This window comes from Procambarus clarkii, chromosome 5 (genome assembly GCF_040958095.1).
Source record: "Procambarus clarkii isolate CNS0578487 chromosome 5, FALCON_Pclarkii_2.0, whole genome shotgun sequence".
Lineage (NCBI taxonomy): Eukaryota > Metazoa > Arthropoda > Malacostraca > Decapoda > Cambaridae > Procambarus > Procambarus clarkii.
The window spans coordinates 27,864,913-27,872,197 of NC_091154.1; positions in this window are offsets into that span (position 1 = coordinate 27,864,913).

The window sequence follows — 7,285 nt, forward strand, 5'->3', positions numbered from 1 at the left end:
TGGAAAAAAAGTAAAAACAAAATTCTGCTATTCATACTTTGGCTGTAGTAGCATAAAACACTCGACCTAACAGTTGCAAGCTCTTTCTCAAACTGTTAAGTATTATATATATATATATATATATATATATATATATATATATATATATATATATATATATATATATATATATATATATATATATATATATATATATGTCGTACCTAATAGCCAGAACGCACTTCTCAGCTTACTATGCAAGGCCCGATTTGCCTAATAAGCCAAGTTTTCCTGAATTATTATTTTTTCTCTAATTTTTTTCTTATGAAATGATAAAGCTACCCATTTCATAAAGTATGAGGACAATTTTTTTTTATTGAAGTTAAAATTAACGTAGATATATGACCGAACCTAACCAACCCTACCTAACCTAACCTAACCTATCTTTATAGGTTAGGTTAGGTTAGGTAGCCGAAAAAGTTAGGTTTGGTTAGGTTAGGTAGGTTAGGTAGTCGAAAAACAATTAATTCATGAAAACTTGGCTTATTAGGCAAATCGGGCCTTGCATAGTAGGCTGACAAGTGCGTTCTGGCTACTAGGTACGACATATATATATATATATATATATATATATATATATATATATATATTGTGACGGTAACGCGTTGGTGTTCGGCTGTTTAAGGCTAGGGGTATGGCCTCGTCACATAGTTATAAAAAAAATAGAAAAAACTGGAACTTCGTCTGTGGTAAGGTAAGGAGAAGACACACAAAACACAAGTAAACTTTAACAATGAAATTTTAATTACGTTAAATAAATCAAAACATGAATAAAATGCACAAACAAATTCTTATAATAAAATCAATCATTCAAAATAATAAGAATAATTAAATGACACAATGAAAAGTTACGTTAAGGCAAAATAACAAGAAGTGCAATACAAAGGTAAATGGGAGGTGTTGGAATATTGGCTTTAAGCCACCACTTCTCTCAGTACACGCTAGCGTCTAGCCGGGAGGAGTGGTGACAACGAGAGCACTGAACATTCTGAGTCTGGGGTTGGTGCGACCCCAGACATCAAGTAGTATGGGGGGGCGAGTGCAGGTGCAGCCAGACCGGCGACCAATCAGCGGAGCCGGTAGCGATCAACATGTAGTTTGGTGGTTTGAGTACGAACAGGTGGCTGGCTGCATACGTTTTGCTCACCCTGGCAAGCCTTGCTGGTGTTGTTGTCATTGTTGGACATGTCTTCCATAGTCGTTTTATATAATTTCAACGACGTGTTTGTGGAGGGAAGAGCAGGCTCAATCTCTTGAAGGAGATTATCGTCACAACTCTCCCCCGAAGCCTGCGGTTCTGGAAGAAGTACGTCGTTATGTGGTGGAGTAATGGATGGAGTCGCTTCTACTTCATAAACTCTGGAGAGGTTATGGGCTAAGATGTTGTCAGACTCTTGGTATAGCGTGTCTCCAGGTTGAATTTCTGCAGGTAGCAAGCCCATAGTAGAAGACGTTGAGATGGGAAGTGGGCGTGCTGCAGGTGGTGTAGGGTGGTGTGGTCCGTGTTGATGGTGGACCGAGCACTTTTCAGGTGTGGAGTGAAGTGCTGAAGCTTCAGGATGAGGAAGAGTAGCTCCTTGCCAATTGTTCCGTAGATCCTTGTAGCAGTAGTCGCTGACAGGTGTATTCTTCTCGCCTCGTTGCTGCATCACGACACCACCAACGTCGGTACCCCTAGCGTCGACATGGAGGATGAAGGGTTTATCTGACGAGGTGAGAGTGGAATTAGAAGAGGGCAAAGGAGCACGATTATTATCCTGAAAGCATTTGGGAAGATCATTAAGGATTTCGAAATTAGAAAGCGCTGACTCCTTGTCAGTGCTTTCGGGAGGAGAAGCTGGGAAGGTCTCACTGTGGATGTAGGGTTCTGTGAATGTGGAATAGTTAGTCAAGACAGTGGGAGGAGTACCATTATATTGCTTCAGGAGGTTGACGTGGCACAGCTGGGTCTTCCGCCGCCTATCTGGAGTCTCTATGACGTAAGTGTTGTTGTTTCTGCACTCTTTGACGCAGTAGGGTCCTGAAAATTTGTTTTGTAAAGGTGAACCTGGGATAGGGAAATAGGCAAGGACGAAGTCTCCCGGCTTGAATTTTCTTACTTTGCTGGTCTGGTCGTAATGAGTCTTCATTCTCACCTGGGCTTTCAATAGATTATCATGGGCAAAGCGGCGGACTCTCTCTAGAATGTGTTGAAGGTTTTGAAGAAACTGGGGCACATTCTGATGCTCACTGAAGGTGGCATCTCTGAGAGAGTCTTTGAAAGCCTTAAGGGGAGTACGGCACTTACGGCCGTAGAGCATCTCATAAGGAGATACTCCTAGGGACTCATTGGGGAGACTTCTGAAAATACACATTATTAGGTCAATCTGCTTATCCCAATCCTTTGAGGTTTCACTACAAAACTTTTTCAAGAGTGCTTTGATGGTCTGATGACTACGTTCAAGAGAACCCTGTGAAGCAGGATGATAGGGGCTGGACAATACCTGTTTGATGTTGAACTCCTCCAGTGTCCTTTTGAAGAGATCACTGGTGAAGTTGGTGCCACAGTCACTTTGAATCTCCCTGGGAAATCCGTATTGAGTGAAGATCTTCAATAGATGTTTGATAACCGTAGCAGCCGTGATGTTCTTCACTGGAACTGCTATGGGAAATCTGGTGGTAGGACACAGGATGGTTAGGATGTAGGCGTTACCTGAACTGGTCCGAGGTAAAGGACCAACACAGTCTATTATGAGTCTGTGGAAAGGTTCCGCAGGCACCTGTATGGGAATCAGTGGTGCTCTGGGAATGGAGACGTTCGGTTTGCCTGCCATCTGACATGTATGACACTGTTTTACGTACTGTTTGACGTTATTTACCATACCTGGCCAGTAGTAGTCTTGACGAATCCCATGGTAAGTCTTGTTGAAGCCGTAGTGGGAGAATGCTCCGTGGGCCAGGTGTAGAATAGTGGGCCGCAGGCTGGTGGGAATCACAAGTTGTTCGATGTTGGCCCAATCGTCCTCCTCCTTCAGTTTACTGGGTCTATATCTGCGGTAGAGCAAGTCGTTCTCTAGGAAGAACCCAGGAATACTGTCGGGTTGAGTCTCAGCCTGGAAAAACAATGGTGTTAAAGTAAGATCTTCCCTCTGCAACTTACGGAACTCCAACTTGGTCAGATGCAGGGGTAGTTTCTGAGGGTCTTGAGGGACAGCGGTAGCAGTAGAGTCAGCTGGCTGTGGACGTGCGGCTTGTGCACGGGTGGTCACGAGAACCGGAGGAGAAACTTCATCACTCTCTTGAACCTCTGCTGGAACATACTCAAGAATAGGGTTTATTGGCACAGAGTTACACACCTGGGGTTTGTCCATGACGATCAGGTTGGTCGGTTGCAGGTCTTCTGCCAAGTCGTTGCCTAGGAGAAGTTGCACTCCAGGCATGGGAAAAGGCTTTTCCCTGACGGCGACTTGGACTTCCCCGTTCACGTAGGGACAATCCAGGTGGACTCTGGCGAGAGGGTATGGAGTGGTAGCAGTGAGGTCAGTGATGAAGACTGTTTCCCCGGTGTAGACTATGTTGGGCACAGCCGACTTCAAGATGATCGATTGTAGAGCCGCTGTGTCCCTCAAGATCTTCAATTTGAAACGTCCCTCCGGATTTGAACCGTTGGCAGAGACAGTTCCAGTATACAGGTGGTTACTGAAAAGAGAAAGATCATTAACATCAACACCAACATTCATCACAGGCTTACCGGACTTAGGAGGAGTTGGTTTGGGTCTTTGTTGGTCAGTGGTTCCCTTGTATTGAGACTTACCACACTTGTCTATGGTATGTCCATAGAGTCTACAATACTTGCAGTACAGTTGTGAACCAGCTTGATCGGGGCTCACCTTCTCGTAACTGTACCACGACTTCTTACTGGAGGATGGTTCGGGTGTCAGCCGGTGGATGAGGCTGTAAGTGTCAGCCGACTTAGCACACTTCAGGTAGTCGGTTTCTTCTTTATCTGCTAAGTAGAGGCGGACAGGAGGTGGCACACGTCTCAAGAATTCTTCAACAAGCATCAGGTTGACGAGTTCTGTAAAAGTAGAGACATGTGCTGCTTCCAGCCATTTCATGAAATACCTCCGTTTCGTGTTAGCAAACTCGAGGAAGGTAGTGGTACTTGCCTTCAGGTGGTCACGGAATTTCCTTCTATAACTTTCTGTGGAAAGTAGGTAGGCGTCCAACACTGCTTGTTTCAGAGTGTAGTAGTCATTCTCAGACGCCAAAGTACTGAGTGTGACTGCAGCTCTACCTGTAAGATGGACTCTGAGAAGTGTGGCCCATTGGTCGACAGGCCAACTGAGTTGATTAGCAAGGGTTTCAAAGGTGGTGAAAAACACATCAACTTCTGCTTCTACAAAGGATGGCATTAACTTACTTGCATGTGATATATTAAAACTGACGGGAAGATTGGCAGTAGCTTGTTGGCGTTGAGTGAAGTGGGAAGTTTCCAAGGCGATTTCACGTTGACGACACTCTAGAGCCAGAGTTGCTTGTTGCTTGTCATGTTCACGTTGCATTTCCAACTCGCGTTGTTTGGTTTCAAGCCGTATGCGTTCCCGCTCCTGGAGTAAGGCAATCTCACGTTCTTGTTCTTCCCTTCGTATGGCATCTGCTCGTTCTTGTTGTTCGAGGGCTTCCCTTTGCTGCTCACGTTCAATCTTGGCCAGTTCCAATTGGAGTTTCATCGTTGCCAAATCAGTTTTTCCTGCAATATAGTAAGTTTCATGAGTTTCAGAGTCTATCTTACCTTGCTCTAAATAGTAATCCAGCAACAGGTTGTGTAGGTCATTTTTGTTGGCTTGATAGGGAACTTCTAGTTGATACTCATGTGCAAGAGTTTGTAATTCAGTCCTCTTGGCACGACTTAAAGTCCCTATTTCACCTGCTGGATTTGCACGGAAAGTTTGGAGACGAAACATGGTGAAATTAGCAAATAAAGGTACACGAATATTCAATAGTGAAATGTCAGAAACAGGACAACGTGGCAACTGGTACCTATCCTGTGTGATCTTTAACAATTAACGTTAAGTGAAAGATATTAAATGATTAAATTAAATCAAGGGCGCAGGAAATCTTGTACCCGGTACTCATGTAAGAGAATAAGGGCAAGAAAATCCTACTAACAAATGAAACAAAGTTTCGAAAACAAATGAAACAGTTAAATGCTTCAAAAGTAAAATTGGTAGTCCAAGGATGTAGGCATACCTTGCCAAGTCTCTATAGGACATAAAGCAAGTTTTTCCTACTGAATTTAATATGATACTTACAGAATTAGCGAACTTTTGTGCTCTGAAAAAAATAAGCTAATTCCCTACCGTTGTATGTATCATCATCTCTGACTGACGTGTAGGGGTGCGAGGTGTCAACTTGTGACGAGAACTGCTGCTGAGGTCCCAATTCAGCAACTAAAGTTCGAGCTAGAGGAACTATGGCCCTCTTTGTCCTCCTACAGTCAGATTGCAGAAGATTGGGTACTCTTGACCCGGGGCAGACCACAGTACCAGGGTACCAATATGATGATCTGTCAGAATGAGAAATATTCAAGGGACATAGATGGTAAATACGAGTAATAACATGGAGGGAGAGATGACCAATTAAGAGTATGACTGCGGCCTACAGTCACCACGTAATCCAAAGTTGTCTCACCTTCACTATATGTTACTCTCGTAATGCACAATACACCGCACCTTATAAAAAATGAAATTGAATATGAAAAATAGTAAAGCTACGTTAACAAAGTTAAATACGCTTACCATAAATTACCACTTGGCACCAGTACCTGAGTGAAGCTCCCGGACAGGCCCCCATATAACTTGTGACGGTAACGCGTTGGTGTTCGGCTGTTTAAGGCTAGGGGTATGGCCTCGTCACATAGTTATAAAAAAAATAGAAAAAACTGGAACTTCGTCTGTGGTAAGGTAAGGAGAAGACACACAAAACACAAGTAAACTTTAACAATGAAATTTTAATTACGTTAATTAAATCAAAACATGAATAAAATGCACAAACAAATTCTTATAATAAAATCAATCATTCAAAATAATAAGAATAATTAAATGACACAATGAAAAGTTACGTTAAGGCAAAATAACAAGAAGTGCAATACAAAGGTAAATGGGAGGTGTTGGAATATTGGCTTTAAGCCACCACTTCTCTCAGTACACGCTAGCGTCTAGCCGGGAGGAGTGGTGACAACGAGAGCACTGAACATTCTGAGTCTGGGGTTGGTGCGACCCCAGACATCAAGTAGTATGGGGGGGCGAGTGCAGGTGCAGCCAGACCGGCGACCAATCAGCGGAGCCGGTAGCGATCAACATGTAGTTTGGTGGTTTGAGTACGAACAGGTGGCTGGCTGCATACGTTTTGCTCACCCTGGCAAGCCTTGCTGGTGTTGTTGTCATTGTTGGACATGTCTTCCATAGTCGTTTTATATAATTTCAACGACGTGTTTGTGGAGGGAAGAGCAGGCTCAATCTCTTGAAGGAGATTATCGTCACAATATATATATATATATATATATATATATATATATATATATATATATATATATATATATATATATATATGTATATATATATATATATGTCGTACCAAGTAGCCAGAACGCACTTCTCAGCCTACTATGCAAGGCCCGATTTGCCTAATAAGCCAAGTTTTCATGAATTAATATATTTTCTCAATTTTTTTTCTTATGAAATGATAAAGCTACCCGTTTCATTATGTATGAGGTCAATTTTTTATTATTGGAGTTAAAATTAACGTAGATATATGACCGAACCTAACCAACCCAACCTAACCTAACCTAACCTATCTTTATAGGTTAGGTTAGGTTAGGTAGGTTAGGTAGTCGAAAAAACATTAATTCATGAAAACTAGACTTATTAGGCAAATCGGGCCTTGCATAGTAGGCTGAGAAGTGCGTTCTGGCTACTTGGTACGACATATATATATATATCTATATATATATATATATATATATATATATATATATATATATATATATATATATTTATATATATATTTATATATATATATATATATATATATATATATATATATATATATATATATATATAATACTTAACAGTTTGAGAAAGAGCTTGCAACTGTTAGATCGAGTGTTTTATGCTACTACAGCCAAAGTATGAATAGCAGAATTTTGTTTTTACTTTTTTTCCAGAAATAAATGAATAATGGTGTATATTACTATATGAAAACA